This window comes from Culex pipiens, chromosome 3, assembly GCF_016801865.2.
Source record: "Culex pipiens pallens isolate TS chromosome 3, TS_CPP_V2, whole genome shotgun sequence".
In the NCBI taxonomy this organism is placed as follows: domain Eukaryota; kingdom Metazoa; phylum Arthropoda; class Insecta; order Diptera; family Culicidae; genus Culex; species Culex pipiens.
In genome coordinates, this window is record NC_068939.1 from 86,154,405 (window position 1) to 86,176,623 (window position 22,219).

Consider the following 22,219-nt stretch of genomic DNA (forward strand, 5'->3'; position numbering starts at 1 on the left):
AGTCCGTCACGTCCGTCCGTCTTTCGCGCGAATGTCGTACATTTTTGCACCAAAATGTCGTATGTGTCGTGCGATCGATATTCGAAATTGTACCACATTCGACCGACGTCGCACGGTTTTGTTATTTAAGATGTCTTACTATTGTCATGAGCTTTGGACTTTGGACAGGAAAATACAAGATTTTAAAATTACAAGCTTAAAAAATACTCAAGCAATGGTGCATCTCGGCATACGTCAGCGCGACCCCCGCACGTCGTCATCAGACCCGGCCTTTTGAGGTTACGTAATAAATCCGAAGCTTCCAGTAAACCACAAGGTTGTTTCTTATAATTTACCGGAAATAAACGTTTCCTGAGTTGATCAGTACAAATTTGTACCGATATATGGTATTTTTATCTTCTTTTTAACTGATTTTGAAACGTAGATCAGCGAGACAGTCTAGGAGACAGTCCATTATAAATTGATTTTTACATTGTAATTTCGGTGAAAACAAATTACCTAGTAATGCGTTCCTGATTAAGTGTCCATCTAATCGAACGGCACAAAAAAAACTCGTGACGTCGTTTGTGAATGACGCGTCTAATAATTTTTGGTATATTTTGTACATCGCTAGTGGAACCTGGCACGGAGAATTTATATGCTCTTTAACATATCGTTCTCATTGAGTTTCACTCATTCGTGTTTTTATCTTGAAGAGTCCTGAAAATAAGTTTTTTCAAAGGACTCAATCATATCTAAAATAAAAGTATATTGAATGTTATATAGAGAATTTGCAGCAAAGCTAAAAGACGCGTGTCGCCACCTATGAACAAATAGCGTAAACCTATGATTTTTAGAAAAAATGTGTTTTTTCCTTCCTAATCAACATTTTTATAAAACTTATGCCGGATTCGGATGAGAAAAATTATTTCCAACAATTTGGTGTATAACTTTCCAATATTTGTTTGATTTTTCTATGAGAAAACTGTAGATTTAGAAAAAGATAGTAATTTGGACTATTTGGCAAGAAAGTCTGTCAAAAATCAATACAAATTGTTGAATATACGTTAACACATCTGTTATCAACTATATAACTGTTTATTTCATTGATATATACGGGGAAACTCATTTTTTCGTGTTCCAAAACATGTTTTTTGAAGAAAAAGGTCATAAATTTTTGCGCGCCCAAAAGTTGATGTTCATTATTTTAAAGCAAAAAAATTTTCTCGTCTTTTGCAACCAGTTTCATTAAGATTGATGCAGGGAATCATGAGAAATAAGCGATTTTGTTCTTCAATTCAGCAGAAAGGAATACGATTTTTGGCAAGTAACCTCATTTTGGCGCCACCTACATTTGAAACACAGTCGCGCTGCAAAACCTCAATTGAGATATTTTATTGTTGATATTAAAGATAATGAAACGCGGATTAATATATTTCTAATCTAAATGTTAAGTTTTGTTCGTATTTTTTCAATTCAATGTTTCGTAATTTTTTGATTGACCTCCGCAAGCATAAAAACTTGACGAAACTCTTTGACAAACTCGACAAACACATACAGCCACTTTTGACAGCTTCGTCAAAAAGCACTTTCACATCCACTCTCAAAACAAGCTTCAAAATCCAACAGGATTCCATGGATGTCCGTCATTTCGAGTTCGGGACTAAAAACAAAAACAAAACTCGCCACATCCATCCGAGCTGCCGTCGCGAGTGCACGCGAATTCTTGCGGTCCGTGTTAAAAAGTTGGAATAATTCGGTTCGTCGGTTTGTTCCGGTCGGAATCTGTGCACTAATCTGCTCCGCAGAGTGTTTGTTTGTTGAGTGGCAAATTACTTAAGACGCGGAAGATCTCGGGGCCATAAAAGGTGCTGATTGTTTTGTTGCCTCTTTGAAGGATGATAAGAAAGCTTATTAGCTTACAGAAGCTGCTCCGAGAAGTGTGGCCTGTTGAGAGGGTTCCCCACCCTCGGTCATAAAGTGCCCCCGTGGGAACCGGGTCCAGCTGGCTGTGAAATCGTGAAAAGATCCAGTTCAATCCGGATTGGTCGAAAGTGTCGTTCCGCCGACGACGACCATTTTCTCTACAGAGCAGGTCGTTGACAGCTGTGTGTGCCACAAAGTGGCCGCGTTCACAAATTCGGAGTTCCCCAGGTAAGGGGTGCCCTTGGAGGAATCTAGGCTATGTAAAACTTTTAACCCCTGAACAGAAAAAAAACTAGGACAGATTCTTTTAACGACAAAGAAAGGGTAGCCGAAATGAAAATTGCCATGGCAGATATTGCCGAAAGAAGAAAAAAAAAAATAGAGTCAACAATCATGCGTAGTTGCAGCAGCTGGCTGCCCTGAACTCTCCGTTCCGATGACCATAAAACGCATAAAGTGGCTGGTGGCGATTGTGTGCTTCTCATGGGCAGATTGTTTTGCAAATATAGCGAAGCATCTCTCATTCGACTGTAGACTGCACACACGAATGGGGGTATTGAATATCAGTCTACACACGTCCTCCTCCTCTACCGAGGGTTGGTAATGCATCTTGTGGAATGATAGTATGGAAGCAAGCGATTGATTACACATCCCGACATGGATGGCGTAATTTCTTTTGCACTCTAAAACAACCTTTAGTGCGAGGTTGTCTCCTATCGGTTTGCAATCTCCGACTGTAATCTAGGGCATGGGAGCAGTGTGATTGTTTTATAATTGCAGTGTTTCCTCGTGAAAAATGTTTGTCTGATTGGCAGTGATTCGATAATCCATGCAAAATAAAAACCGAAAGGAATCTTTGCGAACCTACAAATTCGTGAATTTGAACTTCATGAATTCAAATAGGTTTACTATCTGTCGCAAGCAAATTATGTTCTAGTTAAATTGCACCATATGAATGACTTAAAATCTAGAGATAATTTGAATATGGAGCAATTCTATACCAAACCCGGAAATGGATGTTATTGCAGTTTTTTGTGATTTAGCTCAAACTTTGTGAGGGCCTTTTGAAGCAATATTGTGTCATTGGTTCACCCATTAGAGTGTAACAAAAATGACTTTCTGGCGGGCATTAAGGGGTTTGTTCCGGTGGGCATACTGAGCCCAAATCCCAAATATAAGCTTGATTGGACGTAACAGGAGCTGGCGCTTTGCATTAAAATTTTAACTGTGATTTAAAAAAATATTTTTTCGCAGGCCAAGGATTGATACCTAAGAGCATGCAATGGCATTGACCCTGTTGCGTGCTCTTCGGTTGACGTCCACGTAAGGAACATCCTGGAAGGAGCGCAACTAACTACATCCGTAGTTCTGTTAGATCATCCAAATTATCTTGATCAGAACAGTATAGCTCTGGTCCCTTGCGAGTGTCCTATTTTCTTACCTCCACGTTGGCTTGGTTTTCATGATGACCTAGCTGGTGGCCTGTGGAAACGGATCGTAAATCTTTGACCACCGCGGGTCAGAGTTGAGACGGCTAAAAGAAAGGGGCGCGACAATGTGGGAAAGGGAAGTCATTTGTGATTGTAGACGGTATTGTTTTGATTCGCAGTATGTTGAGTCAACTGCTGTGGATGTACCTGAGCATCGCAGAACGGGGTTTCTCTTCTCTTCATTCTCAGCCTATCTCCTATTTTTTATTTTGCTCTACTGATTCTCAATTCCTAAAAATATACTTTTCCTTAATGTACTAGTAATATCAAGTCTATTTATCATTTGTCTAATCTTTTTTGATTTTATTGCGAATTTATTTATTTGAATAATTCTTTATCTGTCCTATAAATTATCATTACTATAATCTAAGCTTGTTTTGTATCTCTATTTATCTCTATTTATCTGTTGTCTAATTTTACATCTAATACATCTAGCTTCTCATTTTTATTCTCTAAAATACGCACATTCTCTTTAATTCTCTCAATTCTCTCAATTCTCTTTTACTGTCTATTGTTTTCAATCTTCACCCTTTTTTTTTAAACAAGTGAGGTTTGAGCCCTTACTCAATTTATGGAATGGTTAAAGGATTAACACAAATATTACTATTGTATTTTTGGTAAACTTTTATAACATGCTTAGGACCAAAAATTGTAACAAAACACCGCGACAAAAGAAATAGCAACATATAAACACGACTCAACACTAGGAAAGATTTCAGGAGAAAACAATACACAGTAAAATAACAATTAGTTTTTGAATTCAAACTAAAATTAAACCATTTTTTGCTTTAATGAAAGTTGATAGGCACACTATAAATGGTTAGGCGCTTATACTTACATCAAACCCTACGTAATGTACCACCCCCGGTCGAGTTAAAATGCGTAACCGGAAAAGAAGGTGTGCATGCCTGGCACGAACACTCAAAGCGTGTTCTAGCGTGTTGCTCGTACTGACTCAGAGCAAGGGTGAGATGTAGGTGTAAGGGCAGTGCGTGTTCGTCGGGAACCTGGTGCATAAGATCGGTCAAGGCCCGTTCTTACACTGAAAATTGCGAATTGCGAATTGCGATTTAAAAAAATATTTTTTCGAAAATCTCAGTTTTTGAGAAACTTTGGCCACTAAAGCGTTATTTTAAACATCACTGGCGTTCAGGCCATGTTTGCACACTTTTGAAAAAAAAAAAATTGAAAAGCTGCGAAAATTATCTATATTTTTCTTTTTTTGTTGAACTTTGTTGAACCATCCTATAATCCCTGGGCCTTGTAAAGTCAAGGGGCATGATTTGATCCTAGTGCATTAGTTAAAATTTGGGTATACATTCTTTTTTATAAGCACGATGGACACCACTTCATGCTACGAGAACTCGCTTTGTCGCAGCCCCAGGGCTTAAGCGTCGACCGATAAGCTGTCTTCGTGAACTAGGTAGTTCTCCGATAGTGAAAATATCACAATTGCACAAGACACCGTTGCTTCTGTGACTTTTTCACTATCACAATGTGGGATTTAGGTGAGACTTCAGGATAGTACAATTGATTTGTTGCTTAGCATTAGCATTTAAAATAAATCTATATCCTTTCCAAATCTATTTGATGTTAAAGTTAGCTGCAATTGTTAAGTTAGAGTAATGCCACAGACAAACAGACGTGACTCTCCATACAAATAATTTTTGAAATTCATCGTCCTTCATCAAACCACCAAATCACGGCGACGCCAGCGCTGCCTGGTGAGCTTATGCCGAAGCGCAGCCCAAACATACCAATACAAACCCATTACTGTCATGTGTCATGTCAGTGTATGCGTGAGATAATCAAGCCTTAACGATTGTAAACATCAACAGCTGATTTAAATAATGTTGTTGTTGCTTATCGTCAGTACTCGATGAAATAAAAATGAAAATTAACACCGACGGCCGAAGATGACGGCCAAACCATGCGGCAGCATCAGCAACGACGCACCACAACCGCAACGACAGAGACCAAACCACTGGTCCTCCCCGTTGCTCCCAAAAACTGTCCAACATTCCTTCTCTCCCGAAACCTCGAACCATTACACCTGATCAACAAGATACAAGATACAAATCACGAAAACACCAGTAGTGGCCGCCGAAATTGAAAAAAAAACAATTGAGAGATTCGACAGAAACGTGCACGCATCCTGGTGGCGAGTAGAAGCACTACGCAACGATGTTGGGAATGACAGCGTGCTTGGAAATATTATTTTTTTTGCAGTTTTTGATTTTTATTTCCTTAAAATATTTTTTAACGTCGATGAAAGTTATTGTAAAGTGTGGCAATCGCATAAACGAATCGAATGATGTATAAATCATAGGGGCTGAGTTAATTTTTCATGTTTTTTCCTCAAATTTACCAAAAAGATCTTTTGAAAAATTGATTTAAATATGATTTATTTGATTGATAATGCTCCTTATGTGTGTATTATTGATAGAACAAACTATTAGAGTCATATTACAGCATAATTACAATAATTTTCTCAAAAAATTGCCAGTTATTCGAATTCTTACAAAAAATTCCAAAAAATAACCAAAATGCATTTTTAAGGTCAATATTTTGGTCAAAGGGGAAGAAAAGTAAAGTTTAAACACTTTTACATAACATTTCATCATTACTTTTAACTTTTGCAACATTTACCTCAAGTTATCCAAAATATCGATCATCTTTTTAGAAAAATCGTTTAAATAAAATACCAGTCACAATTAATCACTACAAATCACCACGCATTATGATCGTTAGCGAAATTGCCACACTTTGCAATACCCCACTTTTCTGAAAATGCTTGATTTTTCATCATAAACGCGATTTTTTCCTAAAAACTGCTCAAACTGTATGGGGGCTGTCATTCCGAACACCGCTGGAACAACAGCGAACCTAGCGGAAAAAACGTCGTCGAATTCTTCAATTCAAATCTACCGGAATTGATCCCAACGATGGGTGTTTCGAAACATCCGCGGGAAACGTGTCCACGGCGCAGTTAAGTTGCGTTAAACAGCAAAAAGCGGCGAATGAGATGAAAAAAGTCGCAAAGATTCCAAAAAACGCTGCCGCAAACTCTTACATCGAAACAGAACAACTGTGGATGAAGATTGAGTGGCGCTCACGATCGACGCAACATCGCCAAAGGACGACCAGCAGCAGCAATCTGAGCAGCAATCCATGAAAGATTAGCAGGTTGCTCCAAGGTTGCTCCGAAGGAGATGACTTCACCACAGAATCTGGCTTCCTCCGCAGTAGCGGACGCCTCATCAGCAGCCTCGGCAGCGGCAGGCCTACCGGGTTAATAGTGGGGCAAAGGGTATGTCCTCGCTAGTCAGCCGCTCATCTGACCCTGGTCGAAACTGCCCCAATCCCGTAAGCCTGGATTGTGGATCATCGTTAGAATTCCTGAATTCATATTTTGTTTTGTTTTCATTTGCTGCCACGTGCTCTTGCTCAGCTTTACAACAACAAAAACACATTACACACACTGAGGAAAGACGGGCGAGCTGTCACGACAGCAGCGCCATCAGCGCCGGGTGAGTGGATGCCGAAGCTAAATTGCATTTGAAATAACCGTTTTGGCTCGGTTATTGAAGGACGATGGTTCCGAACTCGAGTGTTCCGTCTGTTTGTCTGTGGTAATGCTGTCAATAAACTTTGATTGATGTAGAATACTAGGCATTCTTTTATGTCAAATTGTCCATAGAGTCTCGATCAATCAATAATGTAATGATATCGGACAAAATTCGTTGATCTGTTGAACTAACGGTTTTCGGATTATGGTTGTATCGACCATTGTTGCGAATCGAGGAACTACGGATCTTTTGACGTAAATGGTCATTTCTTTTTCAAATCTTGATTTCTATCCTATTTGTATATCAGTTCATAAATTTTTATTGTTTTTGATAGAAGTAGTACTACAACAGTTAAAGGAACGTTTACTTTTGAACATTAAGTTTAGAGGATTTTAGATTAAAGTTTAGATTTACAATCCAAAGTAGTTAGCAAATGAAAATTTGGACTTATATGAATAATTGAACATTTTGGACTTATGAATAACACACAACTGTGCATTTATTCTAGAGTCAGATCCATACAGCGTCAGTGTTTATTTGGTCGAAGTGTACTAATTCATTGGCAGATCTGATTCTAGTTGTAATGTACGACAAGACTACTGACAGACGTGACAGGACGAGGGCCCAGTTTAGAGGTTTCAACATCAACGATGTGCGGCTGGATCACCCTCCCAAAAAAAAAAAAAAAAAAAAAAAACAACTTTGTTGAACCATCCTATAATATTGAATTTTTGGTCCTTTTAAAATGTTTGTCTTGATTTAAAAAAATTAAAATATATTTTTCGAAAAGATCGCAATTTCACAAATGTTTAATATTCTAACATTGAAAATCGGACAATTAGTTGCTGAGACATCAATTTTCCTGTTTTTAAATCTTTGCATGGCAATATCTCAGCAACTAAAGGTCGTATCAACAAAGTTCAAACAAGCAAAATATAGATAATTTTCTCAGCTTTTCAAAAATATTTGTTTCAAAAGTGAGAAACACATGGGCACTTATTAAAAAAAAAACTGCGACTATTTTCAAAAAAGTTACCAAAAATAGCTATCACTTGAAAACAGTGCACTTTATCTAAATTTCACTAGAGTACTTTTTGATTGCAAATTTGATTTAACATTGAAAAATGAAGTTGAAAAATTTTTGCGACCAGTATTTCGATTTTTTGAAAAAAAAAATCATTATTAGTTCAAAAATGGATAACTCGATCAAAGATTTTTTGCACATTCTGGAAATTTTTGAAAAGTTGCCATTTGATGGCCCCTAAACCATATCAGAAAAAATAGTGTTTTTTTTTGCAAATCAAGTTTTAGTGACAAAAAGTGAAATAAAAAATCATCAAAAAAAATTTTACCGTGTATCATTTTTTTCAGTGTAGTCCTAATCCATACCTACAACTTTGCCGAAGACACCAAATCACCAAAATTACTTCAAAAGATACAGATTTTTGAATTTTCATTTATCATTTTTGTATGGACAGCTGCCAAATTTATATGGAAATTATATGGACAAACTTATGATGCAAAATGGCTTCTTTGGGCATACCAAAGGCACCAAAAAAGTTTCAGCCGGATTAAAAAATACAAAAATTAAAATAAAAAAGACCGATTTCGTAGAGAATTGTAAAAAAAACATGACGCAAAACACATAAAATGGGGGTAAGTGGGGCTAAATTAGCCCTTGTTGTTATCATCCGCCAATGAGAGTTTCACCAACACGGGTGAAATGAACCACTTCCCGTCATTTTCCGCTAGTAAGAGTATCACCAATCGTGTCCTCGTGATTTTTACATTAAAAATTATACTTTTGATAGGCAGAAAATGACGGCATCAAAAGATCCGTTTATTGGCTTTACACTCTGAAAACCTTAATTCAGGAGTTTCCTTATTTAAAATATCTTTATATCAGAAACGGGAAACCAATATTTAATTTTTCTTAGGAAAATGTATATGGACCATTCATAACCCCGTGGACACTTTTTTGGGGATCGATAACACTTTTTTGGGAATCGATAACCCGGCTTCTAAAAAGTACATCAACATCACTTAAGTGGTCATAATTTGAGACAGGGTTGCCAGATCTTCAAAATTTTAGACTCGTTTGAATGGTTTCATTCCGACGATATGTAACTTGATGGTATTTGAGTCAATATCTAGCTACTAATCCAATATCCGGATAGATGAGAAAACAAATTTCTAAGTGTAAATTTTTAACTACTTATCGAAACTTCAAACTGTATAAAACTCGATTAATGGGACCCGAAACCGGTTTGGGTTAAATCGGTTTAGCCAGTTCAGCCAAAAGGCTCTTTTTACAATTGCAAAATCGATTCTCCATTCAACAAAAATATTTAATTCATAATTTTTGGGAAGATTTTTTTCGGAAACTTTTTTTAAAGCTCATCATTTGGTGGTCAACTTTTTGCACTACTGATTCAAGAGAGAATTTTCAAAATGATTTTTTTTTTGTAGGATTTTTTTAAGTCATCAGAATTCCCTAACTTTCACTGACTTTTTGAGAAATCGATACCATGAAAGTTGCATTTCTAAAATACGTATTTAATTTTTATTTTTTTGAGGTTTTGTTTTAGGGGCATATTTTTTGCGCTAGTGTTAAGAATGGGGCAAAATCTGGTACCGGAGATATAAATTTTTGGAGGAATGATAGCTCTGGGAAAAAAATTCTGCGAAACTAAATAAAAAAAAAATTAATTTGCGTTCGGAAATGACTTCACACATTTTGTGATGAAGTTCACCGTTTACAAGTTTACATGTGGGTGAACTTTTTCGAAAAGTATTAATTTTTTTTGCAATTTAAAATCACAATTCAAGGAAATATTTCGTGACCAGTGGCGTTTCTATTGGTTGGACTCATCGTTGAAATTCAATTTTCTCTCTCCATTCTTGGTAAATTTCCCCACCTGTTACACCAGATCCAGTCGGCGCCGTTACTGCCGATACGCTTCCACCAAAGTAATATCCATCCTAGCTTCTCAGAAGCCAACATTATAATAAAGAAAGTTGAATCGAAATGAATTCGTCGGAATCAGTGAGCAAAGAGCGAAGCTACCGTGTCGTGGAGGCATTCCATGGAATTAAAGCCAGGCAAAAATTGATCAAACAAAGAAGGACATGTACTTCACTTGGACCTGAACGACGTGTCCTGTACGACGGTCACAATCTCTAATGCATAATTTAGTTGCATCGCGTTCGACCTTTGTTGAAATAATAATCAGTGTGTGTCAAATGGGATCATCAACTTGATTAAGTTAAAGTAAATTTTGTTTTCTCTTGTGCACAAGAACATCTGAATTAGTTGTAAGTTAATTAAAAAGCTGGAATTGGCAATTGAAGCCAAAAAGACAAAAAAGACAAAAAAGACAAAAAAGACAAAAAAGACAAAAAAGACAAAAAAGACAAAAAAGACAAAAAAGACAAAAAAGACAAAAAAGACAAAAAAGACAAAAAAGACAAAAAAGACAAAAAAGACAAAAAAGACAAAAAAGACAAAAAAGACAAAAAAGACAAAAAAGACAAAAAAGACAAAAAAGACAAAAAAGACAAAAAAGACAAAAAAGACAAAAAAGACAAAAAAGACAAAAAAGACAAAAAGACAAAAAAGACAAAAAAGACAAAAAGACAAAAAAGACAAAAAAGACAAAAAAGACAAAAAAGACAAAAAAGACAAAAAAGACAAAAAAGACAAAAAAGACAAAAAAGACAAAAAAGACAAAAAAGACAAAAAAGACAAAAAAGACAAAAAAGACAAAAAAGACAAAAAAGACAAAAAAGATTAAAAAGATTAAAAATAACTAAAATACTAAAATACTAAAATACTAAAATACTAAAATACTAAAATACTAAAATACTAAAATACTAAAATACTAAAATACTAAAATACTAAAATACTAAAATACTAAAATACTAAAATACTAAAATACTAAAATACTAAAATACTAAAATACTAAAATACTAAAATACTAAAATACTAAAATACTAAAATACTAAAATACTAAAATACTAAAATACTTAAATACTAAAATACTAAAATACTAAAATACTAAAATACTAAAATACTAAAATACTAAAATACTAAAATACTAAAATACTAAAATTTAAAAAAAAAATTAAAAAGTCTTAAGCATCTTTAATTTCTATCTTAAATTTTAAAAATCATTTATACATTTTAGCAATTTTGATCCAACTTGGATTCTTTTCAGTGTTTAAATCATTGCCTAATTTAGATTTTTGTTTTGTCTTTTTCCAGATTACTCAAAATTGGAGAGGATTCTGTGTCCCTAATCAGCCAGCCCCCTCCCAGTTTCGGTGTGCGAGTAGAAAGAGAACACACGTAGCAGAGAAAACGCAGAGGAGAAGGAGGACACTGCTGCCGCTGCGAGGGGTTTTATGTAACAACGGCCGCGATGGTTCGACACATATGCTGCTGCTGCTGCTGCTTGCAGTAGTAGTGCAGATTATGCCAACAGTTCATGTTGCAGTGCAAGTGAGGTGTATTAAAGCCAGGCTTGAAAGTTACGCGAATTTGGCCAAAACGGCGATGAATGAATTTGCCAAGTGAGAGCCAATTTGGTGTGACCCATTTGTGTGTGTGTGTGTCGATCGATTCCGAACGAAAATTGTGGAAGGTCATCCTCGTGTGGAAGCTGCCAAATTGATTCGTTTAGCGTGAACACAGTGAAGATTCGGCGAATGATTCTGGGTAAAGTTTGAGCGTCGCGACGCACCCGTGCCCGTGCGAGATGTTGTTTAGAGAAGAGTTAAGCTAGTGTGAGGGTCGTCGGTTGATGGTGTGTTAAAAATACCCTCCTGCCTGCCTCTAGAAGAAAGAGAGCGGTGAAGAACGTCAGGGCCGGGCGTGGGCGGCGATTTGTTTTCAAGGAAAAGCCAAGAAACATCAGAAACATCATGTCGATATCGAACGGGAAAACCTCGTCGGACATTGAGAACGCCGAGTGGAACTCGACCGGTATGCTGACCCATACGAGGTAAGTGACTGAATGCGAACCTTAAGGGACACACACATTAGAAAAGACACATTTATCGAATAAACTCAACTCTTCCGAGCTGAAAAGACAAACTAGTCGACAACAAAGTCGGCCCGACGGACCGGGTCTGTAAATTCAATTAGGAACGCCCGGAGCGCAACAATAATAACAACAAAATAAGATAATCAATTCGGTAAAGGCGGGCCGGCGAGGAGAGCGCGCGGGGGGACGGGATCAACGTCTCCACTGAACGTGGTGCTAAGACGAGATGCAGTTTTTTACTGCTTTTTTTTGCACAGCGAGAGAGATACTCACACGTTTTGGGTGGGAATCGGGTCTTGGACAGCGAAACGTCGGTGGAGGGTTGAACAAACAGAAACGTCATTTGAGTAGCCGGCTGCGAGTTAAGTTGGCTTGACTGCCGTTCTACGCATAATTGTCCCATGTTCAAAAAAGTGCAACTGAGAAAAAAGCGATTGAAGTTTTTCGTCAGAATTCTGTGTTTCTACGCATAACTGTCCCGTGGGTTCATATTCGCCCTACGTGTCTCTAATCGTCCCAGTTAGCAGTTTATCACCCTTATTTGTGATTATCTTGCTATACAACTGGCAAACAAGACACAATGCTTAGTAAAACTGATGATTCCGTGTAAGAAAATACTTGGTGGGACAATTATGCGTAGAAGTACAACGATGGGACAAACAGACTTGGTGTTGTTTTTAATGAGTTTCCGAACAAAGTACCATATTTTATGTGTTTTTCTTAAAGTACACATCAAACTAAACTTAAAAATGTCATAAAGTCAAAATCGTCCAAAACTGACATGGGACAATTATGCGTAGAACGGCAGTTGAGGTGTGTGAAAATATTGTTGTTATGTCTGTTTTATTCGATTTAGACGATCGAAACACAATTGAATGTAAATTGTAAAATTAGTATATTTATTTCATCAAATTTCAACGAATCATCTTAGCAGTAAACCGTATGCAGTAGGCCTGGCCATTAAAGATAAGGATGTTTTGAGTGGTCGACTAGCATTCGTCAGGATGCTCGTGAAAGATTGACTACGTTAGGAATTGATTAAACAGATTTGTGTAGAAAATAAAAATGACAAAAATACATTCTTTTTATCACTAGCGTGCCCAGCTCTTTGAGGAAGGTGGGGCAAAAATATGGACGTTTTGAAAAATACGTCAGAAAGCCCATCAAATTTCCAACAAGTTTGTCTTTGACCACTTTTTGATACGATGCAACGGCTTCGAGATACAGTAATTTTTGAATTACAAAATACAAAAATATTTAAATAACTTACGCCCTAATCAAATGTCATTTTTGAGTACAATTGGCTCCATATACACAAAAATGGCTTATATAGGCCTAGGATAACATGTCTAAAAAGTTAAAGTTTGTTATCATTAATTCAAAAATTCAAAGTTTTCAGTTCTGATTTTTGCAGACGCTAAATAGGGCGATAGAAAGCAATCTGTTGAGTTCAGAAATTGTTTCAAGTTGAAAAGAAGTTGTCTAAGACTTGGCGTCCCGTTTCACCTTAAGGTGAAATAAAACGACGATCAAGTTTCAAAAACAATTTATTGTTTGTCCCCTAATAAAAAAAAAATTAATGTAAAGAAATTTTCTTCAACTATTTGTCTTTTTTGTGAGGATTTAAAAAGAAAGAGACCAGTTTAAAACATTAATTTAGTGGAAAATTGTACACTAGAGTGATAATTTTAGGAGCAAAATTTGAAATGGGCGCTTAAGAATTTCTACAGCTGGAACTATTTTTCAAATTCCGGGAATCCGGGTAGATGGGAATGCCAGCAAATTTTGAAAGTATATTTTTTAATAGTTTAAACTGTCCAAATGCTTACCTGTTTTCGTATCAGTCCAGATTTTTGGAATGTTTGTAACAAATTGATATGTATTTTTCATTTCGTAGTGCTTAAAAAATATGTTTATGCGATGCACCGTGAAAATAATAAAATAATGTCTTCAAATTTTTCGAATAATAAAGATGACTTGTAAAACTTATTTCCCTGTTATTTTTAACACTAAAATACAAATGTTTGTTTGGATACAATATTAAAAGTATACAAATTTAAAAAAATAGTTTTCCAAATAAGCTAAACTAAAGATGTTTAAATATTGGCTGGAATGTTTCAAGTTTTTTTTAATTCCGTACATATTATAACTATTTAGTCAGACAATTTATAAAAAAGCGTTTGCTAAATGAAAATCAGGCCTTAAATATCGTCAGTTTTTTTACAAATTGTTTTTATTTGGAAGTCTCAACCACAAAGTAAACAAAAAATGGAGGAATTGCTATAACTTTAAAAAGATTTAAACATCGCTTCGGTGAAATACGATGATTTCAGCGGGTTTTGAATTCCGTCATGGTCTTGCGAACCAGATTCTGCCTTAAGTAAGTTTCGCTTGGAGTTGGACGATTTGTTGTTCAAATTCTTCAAATATGGGTCATTCCAGGTCAACTGAGTACACTTTTGGACTCGACCTTCACCGATTTGGACCAAACTTGGAGGGAACGTTCATCTATCGATAGTTAACAGAAATCCCAAGTTTGGTGCTGATTGGACCATCCCTCTATTTTTGGCACCGCCCTCTTTGTTGGCGATTTTCTAAAAAACTTTTTTTTTCTTTTAATCATAACTTTGCAACTATTTGAGCAAAAGACTTTCATTTTATAGAAAATTGTCCAAGGAATTCGATAAAAATAAAATTTTAACCCTTAAATGCCCACTAATATTATATTTTAACGTTTTAAGTATTAAAATTCAGTTTTGACCAATTCCTTATATTTTTATTTGTTTTATTTCATCACCATCGTGTTTCCCGGACAATTTTACATCATAATCAATGTAGACCTCAAACTAAAATGAACTATTGGCGAGATACAGCGATTTTACTGAAAAAAGTTTGATTTTGCGCAGCACTCGGGTACTTTTCAACAAAAAGGGATGAATCCCGCATAGTTCGGTTTTTATATGTGAGAAACTTATTTCGGATTTGAATTCATAGGACAGAGTGCAGCGCAAAATCAAACTTTTATCAGTAAAATCGCTGTATCTCGCTAAAAGTTCATTTTAGTTTGAGGTCTATATTGATTATTATGTAAAATTGTCCGGGGAACACGATGGTGATAAAATAAAACAAATAAAAATATAAGAAATTGGTCAAAACTGAATTTTAATACTTAAAACGTTAAAATATAATATTAGTGGGCATTTAAGGGTTAAAATTTTATTTTTATCGAATTCCTTGGACAATTTTCTATAAAATGCAACCAGTAGAAAGTCTTTTGCTCAAATAGTTGCAAAGTTATGATTAAAAGAAAAAAAAGTCCTTTAGAAAATCGTCAAAAAAGAGGGCGGTGCTAAAAATAAAGTCCAAAAGTGTACTCAGTTGACCTGGAATGACCCATTCTTAGTCCTTTTATTTGCGGTTGACTGTTGAGATTTTTCTTCAAAAGTAAAAATGCGATTTATATTAATTAATAAATTTAGATTTACATGTAATCAACACAAAAAAATGCAATTGTTGTGGTCCAAAAGTAATGCCCACCAATTGCGCAATCTCAACACACAAATCTGACGTTCAGCGAGATTCCAATCAGCGTTACAGATGTGTACACTGGGCGTAAACAACCACGATTCGATCGCCAATTCGATTTTCGTGGATTAAACCCGTGCACGATACACACGATATTGTTCGGATGAAGTTCGTGCGTTGCATGCATCTTCACTTTCCATCAGCTGTCCAGTTCAGCAAAAGGCAAAATTTCCCCCAAAACCACGGAAAGGAAGCGCAAAAAGAAGTTATTAACCGCTCTGCACGAGCTCAGCCTCGCAATTCCTGCAAAGTCACTAGGGCGGCTTGCAGCGTTAGTTAGACCATCCGGAGGGCCGCTGCAAAAACAACCAACCTATCCGTCGCGCGGCGTTGAGTTCAACGGACGCTGGACTCTTGGGCATGACCCGAAGTGAAACCTTTCTATTACCAAGCGTGGCGGCCTCCATCAGCAGCACCGTGTTGGACCTTAATAGCTCGAGGGGGGGAAGCTTTTTCTTTCCGTCCTCAACTTCCATCAGGGGGGTGCAGAAAAAAAAGACCGGTGAAGCCGCAGCAATTGACTTTTTCAAGGTGTGTTGTGCTTTGTACTGTCTCTCTCTCTAGCCGAGCAAAGTGCACGATGAAATGCTCATAAAGTCAGAGGCGTCAAAAGTGTAATTTGCTCACCAGTGGTGATGTTGAACAGTTGGTTGCAATTACTGTGATTTATTATGGGGGACGGTATTGTGGGAGGGAGAAAAGTAGCTTCTTTTCTTCGAGGAATCACAAACAACAACACGCTGGGACAATTGCTCAAGATGCAAGTCATTTAGGTGTCATTTTAGTAAAACTTTTTTATCGATTTTAGTTTGTTACTGTTGAACTGAAACAATGTTTCATAAGTTTAGTCTAAGTTATGATTACTAGTAAGATATTTTAGGTGATTCTTAAGAAGTTTACTTATCACAAAACTGTACGTAGTTCCAATTTGTTTCGAAGTTATTTTTGTCTTCGGTCTTTTATTTATGAATGTTTATTAATCATCTATTTCCAAATTCATATTTTAAGGTAATTGATGGTTGCGCACATGTCTAACCACCTATTAATACATTGGGTTAGAAAAGAGCCTTAGAGCAATTCTCTAAGATTTCGACCATTCGATTTTTATTTGTATTTTTTAATCTGGCTGAATTTTTTTTTGGTGCCTTGGTATGCCCAAAGAAGCCATTTTGCTTCATTAGTTTGACCATATAATTTTCCATACAAATTTGGCAGCTGTCCATACAAAATGATTTATGAAAATTCAAAATTTGTATCTCTTGAAGGAATTTTTTGATCGATTTGGTGTCTTCGGAAAAGTTGTAGGTATGGATAAGGACATACACGGTAAAAAAATGGTGATTTCAATTTCACTTTTTGTCACTAAAACATGATTTGCAAAAAAACACTTTTTTTATTTTTTTTTATTTTCTGATATGTTTTAGGGGACATCAATTGCCAACTTTTCAGTAATTTCCAGAATGTGCAAAAAATCTTCGACCGAGTATGAATTTTTCAATCAATACTGATTTTTTTTTAAATAAAATATTGTTTTATTGGTTTTGATTGCTTAAAAACTACTTGACCAAATAGCTTAAACTTCAGTATCTTAGAGAAATTCTAATTCATTAATGTCAATTACATTATTATCTTGCTAACAAAGATGACAAACTGAATGAACGTTTTAAACACTTCAACTTTAACTGATCAACTTTAAAAAAAAATCGAGACATGGGTAGCAAAAAATTTTCAACTTCATTTTTCGATGTAAAATCGAATTTGCAATCAAAAAATACTTAAGTGAAATTTTGATAAAGTGCATCGTTTTCAAATTATAGCAATTTTCAGGTATATTTTTTGGAAAATAGTCGCAGTTATTCATTTTTTTTTAGATTTTTGAAAAGCTAAGCATTCAACATCACGCCCTTTTGAAATGTTAGCCTTGAATTAAACAAATGAACATATTTTTAATTTTTAATGTTAAATCATATTTGCAATCAGATCTGTTGATAAATAGCACCGTTTTCAAGATATAGCCACCTAAAGTTTAATTTTATCTGAAAAAATCCCGCCTTCAGTATTTAATTCAAGCAATTTTTTTTTCAAAAATTCACAACAAAATGTTTCTCCATATTTCTCTATGGCTTAAAATTTGTGTTTTTTGTCTTCTGAAACATATATAAAAAAAATAAAAAATTGATTTTGAAAAAAATAATTTTCGTAAAAACAAGTTCAAAAAAAAAAAAAAGAAAGAAATAACGTGTACATAATTTTCTTAATATTCCTCATGAATACCTACAACCTTGACGAAGACACCAAATCGATTTTCGAATATTTATGTATAATTTTTGTAGGAACAGCTGCCAAAATTGTATGGAGATTTGCATGGATAAAGATCCCCACAAAATTTGAGCCGAATCAAAAAATTCAAAAAATAAAAATGTTCGATATCAACCGATTTTGTAGAGAATTCTCTACACAGCAAAAAATCCAATGGTAAAATCGCATGCAAATGCATGTACATCACCTTCGTCAAAAAAGACACTTAATATTACACACTGCATGTACAATTTTTGTAAATACAAAAAAAAAAAGTTGCAACCGACGTGACTCAAACCTAGCACCATCAGTAAGGGCTGGCGCCTTAGCCCGCTCGGCCATCAGACCAATGAAGAATGGAAAGGATAAACGCATATATGAGCTTGACATTTCGGTCAAATTGGTTTCCCATACTGATGGGCTACTTATTTCAAGGTGTAATATTACACAGAATTTCATGAAATAATGCAAAATTAATTTAACACCCAGGCTTTCTACACGCGGCTGGATTACTACCTTTATTGCTGTGTACGAAATCGGCTAATTTGGATGTTTGTTACTTCTCAACAGTCGGGATCCGTTGCCTGATTTTTCTGTTACATTCTTATTGGAATTCCATATAAACTGTAACGGGAATCACATGCACCATTCCCGTTATGTTAGTCTTGAATAAAAAACCTGACTATTAATAAGAATTATCGAATTGTTTTTTGTTCTCTTCGATTCAGTATAATTAACACTCGAGAAAAAGGGGGATTTTCCATACATTTCCCCCTTTTTTCTCGAACTTGGAAATTTAGGTGTTAAGGTTGCCCAGAGCCCATATTTAGTAATAAATAATATCATTCAATGAAAGCAATTCATGTTCTCCAACAAATCAGGCAACACTGGAAGGGGTTTCTCTTCCACCCACTAATTAGTTTGGGAAATGTCAATAAAAATGTCACCTTGACAAAGATTTAATCCTTTTGGCCACGTGCCGCGCCGAGCCGAAGCCCGGTGTGTTTTATGTTCGCTCGTGACGACCCATTTGCATACGGAATGAGGCCTCCCCCAGCTGGAATGTTTTCGTGAGTTTTCGATATTGCATGATTGAAACCGCGTGGAAAATCCCGCAATCACACAAATACTTATAATGAACGCGTGGCGAATTTTTAGGGACTTTTCAGGTGATGGTTGGGCGGATAAAAATTTAATTTTGACATTTCTTGTGTCGAGGAGATGAAAGTATGTTTAATCTTTTTTTAAATGTTGTACCACCCTAGATTACAGGACTTTAAACAATCGAGTCACGTAGAAGCCAACTCGATAGAAAACTGTCACTATCAATAATGGACGGCTTTGCACGGTACTGTGTCTCACTTTGAATAACGATATTCTTGGCTCACTTTTACTGTCCAAATATGAAGACTATTGATCTTCTTTTTTACTAAAATCATTGAATAAAATATTTGAAAAAAAAATAGCTGTTAAACTTTGATTCAATATTTTCTACGAATTTTTTCCAACCGTCTTTCTCATGTGACTTACTCTAAAGCACTCGCGAACAAACACAGTTATAAGCCTCCAAATCTAGAAGGGGCGGGTGCCGATAAAAACGAACGGTACTCGATATGACACGCAAAAATAAAGGTTTTACAGACAATGCCTGACCGTGTTGAACAGCGATAAAGAATGGCTTTATTATTGTTTTGCCGTATCTGATCTGATTTGAGTCGCTTGTCTTGTTTGAGTTAGATTGGGAGTGTGCGTGTGCTAGGGGGTGTAAATATTTGTAGAGAAATCAAATGCAACTTTGTGTGGACAAGTATTTGTAAAAAAAACTAATGCTAATCAGAATGTAAGGAAAAGTTTATGCATACAATCTATTGTCTCGGTTATCCGAAGTTCGATTACCCGAAAGTTTGTATGGGACTTCGGATAATTGAATTTTTTTTTTTAAATTAAATTTGAGTTTTGCGACATTTGATTGCTTTTTAAATTACAAAATGTACGTCAAGAGCGTCCAATTTTCCCGGGTTTTGAATTTCCCGGGAAACGGGAAAAATATTTTTGGAATCACGGGAAATCCACGGATCACGGAAAATTTTGAAATTATTTATAAAATCTTTGTTTTTATCATTATATTTGTCATGTTTTTTTTCATTTTTTGGGAATTCCCGGGACAAATTATAAAAATTCCCGGGATTTGAGAATTACCGGTTTTAGAAAAATCCGGGAAATTTTTTCCCGTGAATTCCCGGGATGGACGCAGTAGCCGCCATCTTGGATTTAAAAATTTCAATCAGTCCGAATTATCCGAAGTAAAATTTTTCCGAGGCCTTCGGATACTCGAGTCTGGACTGTATGTGGGCAAACACTTTTTCATTTCAGGATTTTTTTAAAGGTCCTATTAACTTATGAAACACATCAGCTTATAGGACCTTTAAAAAAATAGATTTTTTTTCAAAAGATGTCTTTGTTTTATCTAAATTATAACCGAACATTTTTTTTAGAGTAAATTTTCGCGCTTTTTTGCTTTTTTTTTTCAAGATACAGATTTTGAACATTTGCAGAGTGAGTAGTGCGCGGGCCTGGCGTTGGGCAGGCCTGTTATAGAGCTACAGGCCTGCCCAACGCCAGGCCCGCGCACTATGGGGTATTTCCATAGAAGCGAGCGGCCAAAAATATTTTTTTTACTTTTTTGTGAATTTTTAGTCTTGTTTGTACTTATTATAATAAAAACAAATGAAAATTGATATTTTTTCAAAAAAAAAGTTAAATTTTAGATTTTTTCCATATTTTTGAGCCATCATAAAGTGGTGAATTTTAATATTCTAGCTATGTCTATTTGATGCACGGAATGGCGGCTCATGCTATGTTATAGTTTATGGTTTACTTTCAACCCCCTCCCCCTCCCCTTCCTCTTGAGTTAAAATCCACCGCTCTTTGGAGATCCCCGCCCCTCCTCCCCCTCCAAATAAAAAACGATGTTTGCGGTGTTTTAGAATTTTAGGCAGTTTATGGAACATTGTTTGGGTTCTCGTCCACGTTTTTTCGTTGATCCACTTGCTAAATTCACGCTTTCCTCGATAAATTCTGCTAAATCAAACTCACTATGTAACCAATTGTTGTTAGATGACTCAACATATGAACTTCTTCTATATAAAAATAAGATCTCAAAATTAGACAAGAAATCAGGGACCAAAAATTATATTATTTCATAAACTTTTATGTTGATCAATTCAATGTGCAGTTTATCATAAATAAAATAAAAACTATTCAATATATATTTTTATACCCTTTTTTTAAAAATAATGTGTTTTTAAAATTATTTCAAAATATTTTAAAAAAGTGCACAACAACTCAATTTTTTTTTGTAAAGAGGATTTTATTCAAAATTTCTAGAGATTTATTTATTAAATTTTATTAAGCTTCATTGATTTTTTGAAATAAGTTGTTGTGTTGAGGAAATTATGCTTAAAAATCGCAACAACGTATGCAATTATAATTTTTCTTTTAAGTTAATGATATCAGGGCATTTAATTGCAATCGACAAAACAATCACAATAGAATATTAAACAAAAAAAATCAATTTTACACATTTTTTATAATTTCTATATTATTCTTTCTTAAAGTCAAAACATATCTAACTTTTTTGCAACATTAGTGCATTTATTTGTGTATTTTGAAGAACCTTTTAAAAAAATATGAAAAAAGTTTACTTTTTCAACTTTTATCAAACATTAGTTCCAGCCCGCCACTGCTTCTAAAAAATCATATATGTCCCGCTGGGTCTATAACCACGGCAAATAAAGTCCAGGGCATTTGTCGAAAAACAATGTTCCATAATCGAGGGTCCCGGAGCACAAAAACTTCTTCTCTCTCCTGTAGATTTAGAAATGTGTTGTTGTTTGAACATTCGTGCTCAAACTTAATCCCCTTCAACGGATCATCGTTGAGGTAAACTTTATGTAGTAAGCCTGGCCGTTTAGAAAAGAGGGATGTTGGAAGTAATGACCCCATCATTCTCGAGGATGCTTCCGAAAGGATGGCAGTGCTAAGGTTAGATTGGATTAGATTAGATACATTTTTTTTGAATATTTGCATAGCATTTTTTGAATGACCACTACAGTCCAGACTCGATTTCCCGAAAGACTTGAACAAATTTCTTTTCGGATAATCGAATCACTAAACATAATTTTCTTCATAGTCCTATTTTTTATTGTCGAGCTTAAATATTATCCCTAAACTACAGTAAAGTGATTGCAAATTTTTAAGCCGAATAACAAAATAATATCCTCAACAATCAAGCCTTCGGACACCTAGTTTCGAGTAGGAATCTCAC

At 35.4% G+C, this 22,219-nt stretch overlaps 1 long non-coding RNA gene across 1 annotated transcript; it reads left to right on the forward strand.

Annotated features, from left to right (window-relative positions):
- Positions 1 to 1,500: 1,500 nt before the first annotated feature.
- LOC128093459 (uncharacterized) lies at positions 1,501 to 11,795 on the forward strand. The gene is made up of 2 exons (XR_008212503.1): positions 1,501 to 2,133; positions 11,229 to 11,795. It is a non-coding gene; the product is annotated as an uncharacterized LOC128093459 (long non-coding RNA).
- Positions 11,796 to 22,219: the final 10,424 nt, after the last annotated feature.